Raw genomic sequence first — 9,415 nt, forward strand, 5'->3', positions numbered from 1 at the left:
GAATGTAGATATCATGAACGCGAGGATAAGGATACCAGGCCGAGAAACCCGGGCAAGTACTCCCCTAATGTGCCGATCGCTAGCGCATCCAGGGCCCCGGCGCCCAGCTCTGCTGGAGAGGCCGTCACTGATCTGAAAAGTGCGTCTGCGGTTCGGATAGACTGATTCTGCGAACGCCTAGCCCCAGGAATCAATAAAAAAACAAGTGCTAAGTTTCATTTCAGATCAGTGAATAAACCAAAAAAGAGACCTTTCTCGCTCGACGCCACACTATGCTCCGCTTCAACAAATGAGAGTTTTCGGTGGAACCGGTGAACCACGCGAGCTGGTTAGATGCGTGGGGCAGAGGGCTCGTAGTACCTGATAGCGCAGCTATGCAGTGGAAGGGAAGGAGCCTAAATCGACCCCCTTCTTTCTTTTTTATTCAAAGACACAAAAGCAAGCACAGTACAAAGAGATTGGACTCTCGGATGAGACTAAGCAGCTACCGTTCCGACGCGCCCCTGACCCTATCTTGATTCAAACCGAAAACCCTCTCTAAGGTGGAGCCTAGTTGAAGCTGTCATTCAAAGAATAAATGGGAATCCAAATCCACTTTTAGGGATATAGATGAAGTCTCGCTCAGTAAAGAGAGTTGTAGATTCGTAGAAGAGGATCAGAGTACGCGCGCTACAAAAGGCAGCTAGCCAATGAAAGTAAGTGGAAAGAATATAGTACTTTTGTACTGACCCCTCCGGGGCCCCCGGTTGTTTTGGCGCGCCCTACCCCAACGTTAGACTATTGCCTTTTTAGCCTACGCTTGCTGCTTGCAGCATGGATTCGATAGATCTATCGAATCCATGCTTCCCCCGCCCCGAAGCGAGACTCTATCCAGATCTCAAAGAATAACGAGCTAGGCGGCCGGCGGGCAAAGAAAGGGGGCGGGGCGTTTACTTGAAAATGACAACCGCCTGTTCCAGCAGCGGGGGCCTTGCACGAAAGCAAACCTACGATTAAGTAGCAGTTGCTTTCGCTGATGGGCCCAGTGAGGGGGGCATTGTCCCTCAGTTCTTACCAACCTCAGGTGTGTACATCTAACTTATTATCTTCTTTTTTCATGCAAGCCTGACCTCAGCTGTCCATTTCTTATTCATTCAGGGCGCCCCTAGTGGACTTGGCGGTGCTCCTTTCTCAAACCAGAACAACTCTGAACGTTAGGGAAAATAAGGGAAGACCACCTGAGCGAACCGACCGAAGGGACTTTACTTATCCGAACCGAACGTTAGCGGCTTAAGCTAAGCCTATCACGAGCTGCGTTGCTGCTTGATCGGCGGGGAGGAAGATCTCAAAGTATGGGGCAAAGGATCAAGCGCTTTGACTTTGCTTTGTCCCCCGGGATCCACCACAGGTTGGGTTTGAGAGCCGTGTGATGGGTGACTATCTAGCACGGTTCAGAGAGCACGTGTATGTAGTCTGCGCTGGTGAATGGAAGCCCCCGCCGCAAAAAAGAAGCGGCTCTTCCCACGGCTCTGTCACCATTGACTCTATTTATTATTATGGTAAATCATTGTATCAAGATGTCAATCTTAGATCTTATTTTAGTTCGATACGTCCACCTACGAAACTCGCCCTTGGCTTTCGTCTCGGTAGGTGTATTATTCTACATTTTCCCAAAAGGACATTCATTCATTTCTTTCTTCCCGGGCGATCACCACGACTAAAACGAAAACAAGACAAGAAATCAAGACCCGTACTACAGGAAAAGGGCTGGTGGCCGACATTTGGGAAAGTCGGGCCGATCGGGTGTCTTCATTCAAGCGAGGGTACAGAGGAAGAACGAAACGAAGTGAGAGGCCAGGGGGCAGGGAAAAGAGTCGAGTCGATCGACCGGGAGAAGCAAAACGAAATCCGGATTTGGCCGAAAAAGATGCAACGTTATGGATACCATGACCGATCACCATCGAGAAAGAAGAATTTGGATAAATCACTTCGGGTGAGCGGGGCCTTCAAGCGGCCTCAATACGCCGGGGTTGTAAATGACATACCTTTCCTTATGGGAAATGCCGCCTCCTTACTAAAAAGGAATAGAATCTAGTTATTTTTACCAAAGAAGTCCCGCTCTGACGGCCCGACGAGTCATCTACTAAAAAGGACCCTCCCCGCTGTGCGCCCCTCCTTGAATTATTCGGTCATGCAATACTTTTTTAATACTAAGAATAAAATGCATTTCGACCCCGTCCTAGTTCTCAATCATTTCGTGGCACCGGGTGTGGCTGAACCATCTACGATGGGGGGAGCGAAGGGAGGAAGCTTAGATAAGAGAATACGCTCTCGCATCGCTTTTTTTTTAGAAAGCTCTACCAGCGATAAAAAGTGTTTGGCCCGAGCCAAAAAGAGGTTGATCCACTTCATTCGCCAAGCGAATGATCTTCGCTTCGCGGGAACAACAAAAACCACCATATCGCTCTTTCCTTTCTTCGGTGCTACCTTCTTTTTTCCAAGGGATGGGGTTGGGGTGTATAATAACCCTTTTTTTGAGTATGCCCGGAAACAACTCCTAGCTCAATTTAGGATCAAATGTAGGAACCTCATGGGTAAGGATAAGGTAATGGAATTGATAGAGAAATTCATAGACCTAGGTAGGATAGGAAAATTGATAAAGGGAATAGAGATGATGATAGAGATCATACTGAGAAAGAGGATAATTCCGTACGGGTACAACTCTGATTTGAACGAAGTGCTAAAAATGCGATCTTTTTTGTCTAATAGAACAAACACTAATACCTTAATTGAGTCGGTAAAGATCAAATCTGTTTATCAAAGTGCTTCTCTGATTGCTCAAGACATCTCTTTTCAACTGAGGAACAATCCAATCTCATTTCGTTCCATTTTTAGTAAAATAGTGAAGGATATTCCATTAATAATGCCAAAAGGGGTGGAGGGGATACGTATTTGTTGTTCTGGTCGATTAGGGGGTGCGGAAATAGCTAGAACTGAATGCGGAAAGTATGGAAAAACATCTTGTAATGTATTTAACCAGAAAATCGATTATGCTCCTGCGGAAGTATCTACTTCGTAACGGAATTTCAGGTGTCAAAGTGCGGATCTCATATAGTCAAAATAAGAAGGGACGTGCTATATCCGAAACGTACGAAATATAGTAAATATTTTAAATGCAGATGTAGTAGGGGTCGCGAACCGGATGGTACACAACTTGGTTTTGGAAGATATGGCACCAAAAGTTGTAGAGCTGGTCGTCTTTCATATCGAGCCATTGAAGCAGCGCGTCGGGCTACAATCGGACAATTCCATCGTGCTATGAGCGGACAATTCCGAAGAAATTGTAAGATATGGGTAAGAGTTCTCGCAGATCTTCCTATTACGGGGAAACCCGCAGAAGTTCGAATGGGAAGAGGAAAAGGAAATCCGACGGGTTGGATTGCTCGTGTGTCCACGGGACAAATCCCATTTGAAATGGATGGTGTGAGTTTGTCAAATGCTCGACAAGCCGCTAGATTAGCGGCGCATAAACCATGTTCGTCAACCAAGTTTGTTCAGTGGTCGTAACGTAATTGGTTAGTGGGGAAAAACCGGGCCGGGACTCAAAAGAATTTGGCGAAGTGTTTGTTCCTGAACGAGGGAAGTGGAAAGACAAAGAGGGATAGGGAGCTCGCCTCCTTCTTTTTTGTAATCGCCGAAATTGTACGACGACCCTTCTTGTTCCAGGCATACGACCCTGAGACGTGACGGTGTCACTTTTCCGGCCCGGTAAAGTGACAGTTATATAAATAAGAATAAGAAAGAGAAGCGTGATGTTGTCGTGTTGTCAGCAATCAAATTCTCGTAAATAGATAGTACGGTTGCGTTGTTTCAATTTCTGTTCGTACTCTGATTGCTGTGGCTGCAGCTCGATCTTGGCAAATCTCTCAAATGGATGTAAAAAATGCTTTCCTTCATGGTGATCTACATGAGTTTTTTCTATATGCAGCCACCTCTGGGTATTGAAGTTCCTGATGGACATGTTTGTCGCCTTCGAAAGGCCCTCTATGGGAAAAAAGCAACCACCTCGTGCTTGGTTTGAGCGGTTCAGCTCTGTGGTTCAAGCTGCTGGTTTCTCTTCTAGTGAGCATGACCCTGCACTTTTCACTCATACATCTGACCGCGGTCGTACCTTGCTTCTTCTCTATGTTGATGATATGTTGATCACTGGAGATGATCAGAAGTACATTGCTTTTGTGAAGAAAAAGTTGAGTGAGCAATTCAAGATGTCAGATTGATTTTCTCTCAGTTATTTTCTGGGAATTGAGGTTGATCAAACTAATGATGGTTACTATCTCTCTCAGCATCGCTATACTCAGGATTTGATCTCACGCTCAGGTCTTACTGATACACACACTGCCGCTACACCCATGGAGCTCCATCTCCAATTGCGCCCTAGTGATGGTACTCCTCTTGAGGGATACCACTCGCTATCGTCATCTTGTAGGCAGCCTTGTGTACCTCACTGTGACCCGGCCTGACATTGCTCATGCAGTCCACATTGTCAGTCAGTTTGTCAGTGGTTACTTGAGGGAGATGCAAATACTTCATTCTTCCATAGTGCTGCCAATGGAAGACACATAAAATGTAATATTGCTTCTTTGGAACATGAAGGAAATGTTATACAAGATGAGAAAGAGTTGCAAGAACACATTTCTAGTTACTATAAGAGACTATTTGGTTCAGAGGACAGGGGGGACATATCTCTTGGTGGAAGCCCCTTGGTCAACAGAGCACATGCTATCAGAACTAGACAATGAAGAGTTGACTAAGCCTTTCACTATGGAGGAAATAGAGTTAGTAGTTAAAGAGATGAAAACCAATACAGCTCCTGGCCCAGATGGCTTACCAGTAATCTTTTAGAAACATTTTTGGGAGATGGTTAAAGAGATGGTCAAAAGAATGCTTGATAGCCCGCATGCTGAGGAGTTGCAACTTAGAAGACTTAATTATGGGGTGGTTACTCTGATTCCTAAAACGAAAGATGCTGCAACTATCAAGCAATATCGGCCAATATGTTTATATTATGTTTGTTAGAAAATTGTGACTAAAGTACTGACAAATAGGCTTGAGAGAGTTGCAGATAAGGTGGTGAGTAAGAGTCAGACGGCATTTATGAAAAACGAAAATATTTTAGATGGGGTGGTCACTATCCATGAGGTGTTTCATGAGCTTAGGAGGACTAAACAAGAGGGGGTCATACTAAAGCTAGACTTTGAAAAAGCATATGACAGGGTGAATTGGGATTTTCTACAAGAGGTTTTGCTTAAAAAGGGTTTTCTTTAGTGAGAAGTGGAGAGGTTGGATTAAACAAGTGGTAGAAGGAGGTGCAGTGAGTATCAATATTAATGGAGAGGTTGGCCCATATTTTAAGAGCTACAAAGGATTTTTTCAGGGTGATCTCACCTCTTCTTTTGAATTTGGTGGTGGTCACAGAAAAGGGGGTCACTCAAGTGTACGGCATTCTTTGTCCGTCCAGATCGCGGTACATGTTCGGACTGCTCTGGATTGTAGAGGAACGAATTTCAGGCTACTTTAGATGGGGTGGGCTGCACCCATTCTCGGTACGTACAAGGTGGGCACCCATTCTCGGTTAAGATGGGAAATCCTATAGGGGTAGAAATGCTACATGAAAAAAATCCGCTCTTGCTGTATTAGGAATTGAAAGTAAGTCAACTCCTTCCTCTTAGAGCAACTTGTCGTAGCTGTGACTACTCTTTCTATTTGAATTGAATGTCAGCGAATCACTTGTTTCACTAATGTGACTAGTCTTGACTGCAGGTTTTTTCTTTCTATAGAGAAGTGACTGCGCTAGAGATGCTTATTAAAGGTTTGCTTGGTGGCTTCCTTGCTTGACAGGCTTTCCTTGTTGATTGGCTTGGTCTGCTAGTTCCCGGAAATCACTTCCTCTAAGTCTTAAATAGCAGAACCTACTCTTTCTTCAAAGAATGTAGCATACCTAAGAAATGATTTCTCTAACGAGTCAAATCCGTTGTGAAATAAGGAAATGCGCGGATCGCTTCTTCTACCCTTCTCTTATTCGCATTTCCTGCTTACTATTGAAAGAAAAGCTGTTACTGCTGCATATCCCCTTTTTCCTCTAATTCGAGCGAGTAAAGGCGCAGCCTTCCTCATCTTTGCTTTATAGTTTGATATAATATAGAATTGGATTTTGCTTTCCTTTAAGGAGCTCTAGCTATCTTGCTGATCCACCAGTTCATACTATTAATGAAAGCTCTTTCACCCTGCCCGCGGGTAATCCCTTACTGAGCCTACTCAAGCAATCTCCCATTAGCCGCTCTTTACTTTATAGTCAAGCGATTGTAAACTCCTTATTTAGGCTAGCTACTTTGCTGATTAACAAGATTATCGCATTGGAGCTGTGACAGTTATGTAAACTACTTCTCTAGCAAGTAATGAATCTGAGGTCAAAGCCAATGAGTACGCCGGATGTTGCATTTTCGCAGTGAGGGAAGGTTGGCTTGACAGGCTTCATTCTGGATGTTGTAATCTCTTCTCATGGTCTTTGTTCGCTTTATTATCCCGTTGTGAGAATGGCTAGGACTATGGATCCACATGCCCCCCCTCTAGTCAGTACTTTCCGAGTAGCGCAAGGCTTCTTCGTTGGCAAATAAACGAATTAATGAACTAATTTCCTAATATGACGTGAACTTGAACTAGCATTGATCAAGTCCATGAGCTCATAAGAAGGAGTTCTTCACGTGAGAAAGTCCACGGCTTAGCTTAATTCAATAAAAAGAAAGTATCCAATTGACTTTAGGAGCGCCATATGTTTCTATCTGAAACGGTAAAGCGAGGCTCGCTATAAGGGTCATAGCTAGTTCAGGATTGGTAGGAAAGTAATAAATGATTGTAATATGACAACCCCCAGGGGAGCTAGCCTTTGTGTTAAGATTAAAAAGAAGAGCCCTCTTTTCATACGACTCGGTGATTCCATTGCTCTATCCGGCCGCAAGATTCGATCGCGTACAGCACGAGCACGAGATGGGTTGGGGACTTAGAAATGAGCTCTGCTCCAAGAATTGACCCCTGAACTACCTTTGCCCGCCTTTTCTTGTAGAATCCATTCCCCCTCTTTTATATATTTAGAATGCTTTTAGGGCTAGTGGAATGAGGCTGGAACCCATCAATATCACTAAACCGGGAGAGTTGCTTGTGTTGGGTTCAAAGTTTCGCTCTACCAAGGCAAGATATAATAGAATATAATCTAATCTAATATGCATCCAGCTTTAGCTGAATATCGTGAGTGTTCAGCGAAGTATGCTAGCCATTGGCCTTACGTTCAGGATACTCCTTTCTGTCTTTGCGATGTTTGGTTATAAGAGAATGTTGCTCTTCAGAAAACGCGTATAGCGGCCTTCGTCGATGGGACAAACGCTCCAGTGTATGCGTTACGAGGCAACTAGCATTTTGTCATGGAAGTTCGTGAAACAATGTCATGTCGCGACTCGACATGTTAGAAGGAGCTAAATCAATAGGTGCCGGTGCTGCTACAATCGCTTTAGCTGGAGCTTAGCAGAAAGGTGTGATTCGTGATCTCGATCATTTAAATGATCCTATCCTTAAGATTGGTTTTGGAAGATATGTCAAACATTCGAGAATGGCGCTGTTGATCTAGTTAGGTTTCTAATTGTTGAGTGTGAAGTTCCGTTCTAAAAATATTCGTTTCGTTGGAAAAACCAATGCCAACGTCAAGATCAGTCTCCTTTCCTTTCTCTTTTCGGGAGCAGAGCTGAAAAAGATGGACAGTAACGATCGCGTAATATCAATTTATCGGCCTCGTCATCGAAAGCGGCTTCCAATTGCGCGGAAATTCTCAGCTATATGGGGGACTTTGATGGTGAGCAAAAAGAATTGATAGAAATTGGTAAACTTTCGCATGATCGATGGTAAAAGAACGAGAGTTCGTGCTATTTGGTTTCATAAAACTTTTCACCGCCTAACGCTCGAACTGAACGCGATGTAATAAAAGTTATGGTTGACGCCGTAGATAATATAAAGCCAATATGCGAAGTGGTCAAAGTAGGAGTCGGGTACTATTTATGATGTTCCTGGGATTGTCGTCAGGGATCGTCAACAAACCTTAGCTATTCGTTGGATCCTTGGAGCAGCTTTCAAACGACGTATAAGCTACAGGATAAGCTTAGAGAAATGTTCATTTGCTGAGATATTGGATGCTTACCGAAAGAGGGGAATTTCACGTAAGAGAAGGGAGAATCTTCATGGACTGGCTTCCACCAATCGGAGTTTCGCGCATTTCAGATGGTGGTAAAGTGATACCACATAAGGAGCTCTTCCTCATTCAGTCATACTCAACAAAAGTAAGAAATGTTTGACCCGGATCCTTTTTTCATCTTCATATAGAAAGAAATCGGCCTTCCTCATACTCCCCCTTCATTCATAGAGTTGGAGGAATCCACAAGAGGCCTGTCCGTTCATAATTGCATAAAAGAACCATTCTTTTTATGAAAACTCTTGTTCCGACCTCACCTCAGGTCGAATGAATACGAAAGGGGGATCAATCAAATCAATAAGCCATGAATGAAGAAGTAGTGGGCCTTTCGCCTTATTGTTTGACTCATGGAGCTGAGAAATCTACTTCAAAGAGAGGAAAGAGTGCTAGTCCGAAAGAACAAGCAAGGGATGAGCGCACGGGAGCGAAATCCGTTGCGCCCACGCGCATACGTTTTCTTGCTGGGTAATTTCTCAGAAAGTTTTTGTGTTGTTGATTCCTATTCCTAGGTGTTGTGCTTTTTCCCCTATGGCCGCCTATTGGTACTAGTGAGTAGGATTGGCCTGTAATACAGAACCTATAGGTGGTGTAACTTCGCTCAATACTCAAATATACAATTGAAGCATCTGAGGCTGCATCAATCGAGGATACACGACATAAGGAATTGTTAGATCTCCAAACTGAACTTCGCCTTCACCAAGCGTGGGTTTTACTGGTCCTAACTAACGGTTGGCAAGCGATCCCCTATTCTGCATCCCGAAGATCAGACGGCCCAGAGCCGGAGCGATCATTCAAGCAAGTTACTCAGCTTGAGTTGTTTCTAGTCAATCAATAGATTGTGCAGTTTCTTAGTCTTTTGGTCCACGTCTTCATGACTTATAGAAAGGTTTCTTTCTTTTACAAGATCATGGAAGCTTCAGAAACCATCCGAGATCTTCTGGAAACAAGAAATGTTGCATCAAAGGGTTCAGTGGTCATATCATAGTGAAATCGAGTTTCTTGATTTAGTCGATATCAAATTCCCAACTTAGAAATTCGAAAGGACTAAGATTCTACTTCTTCCTCAAATACTGGGAATGTGGATTCAAGTATGATATCACTATTCCACAGATCTCAAGAAAACGAATTGAACAAGTTTGATGG

General features: G+C 43.9%; 2 pseudogenes; both read left to right on the forward strand.

Annotated features, from left to right (window-relative positions):
* Positions 1–6: 6 nt before the first annotated feature.
* On the forward strand, positions 7–3,793 carry LOC125544455 (annotated as a pseudogene).
* A 4,070-nt stretch (positions 3,794–7,863) lies between these two features.
* LOC125548518 lies at positions 7,864–8,404 on the forward strand (annotated as a pseudogene).
* Positions 8,405–9,415: the final 1,011 nt, after the last annotated feature.

Source organism: Triticum urartu, chromosome 3, assembly GCF_003073215.2.
Source record: "Triticum urartu cultivar G1812 chromosome 3, Tu2.1, whole genome shotgun sequence".
Taxonomy (NCBI): domain Eukaryota; kingdom Viridiplantae; phylum Streptophyta; class Magnoliopsida; order Poales; family Poaceae; genus Triticum; species Triticum urartu.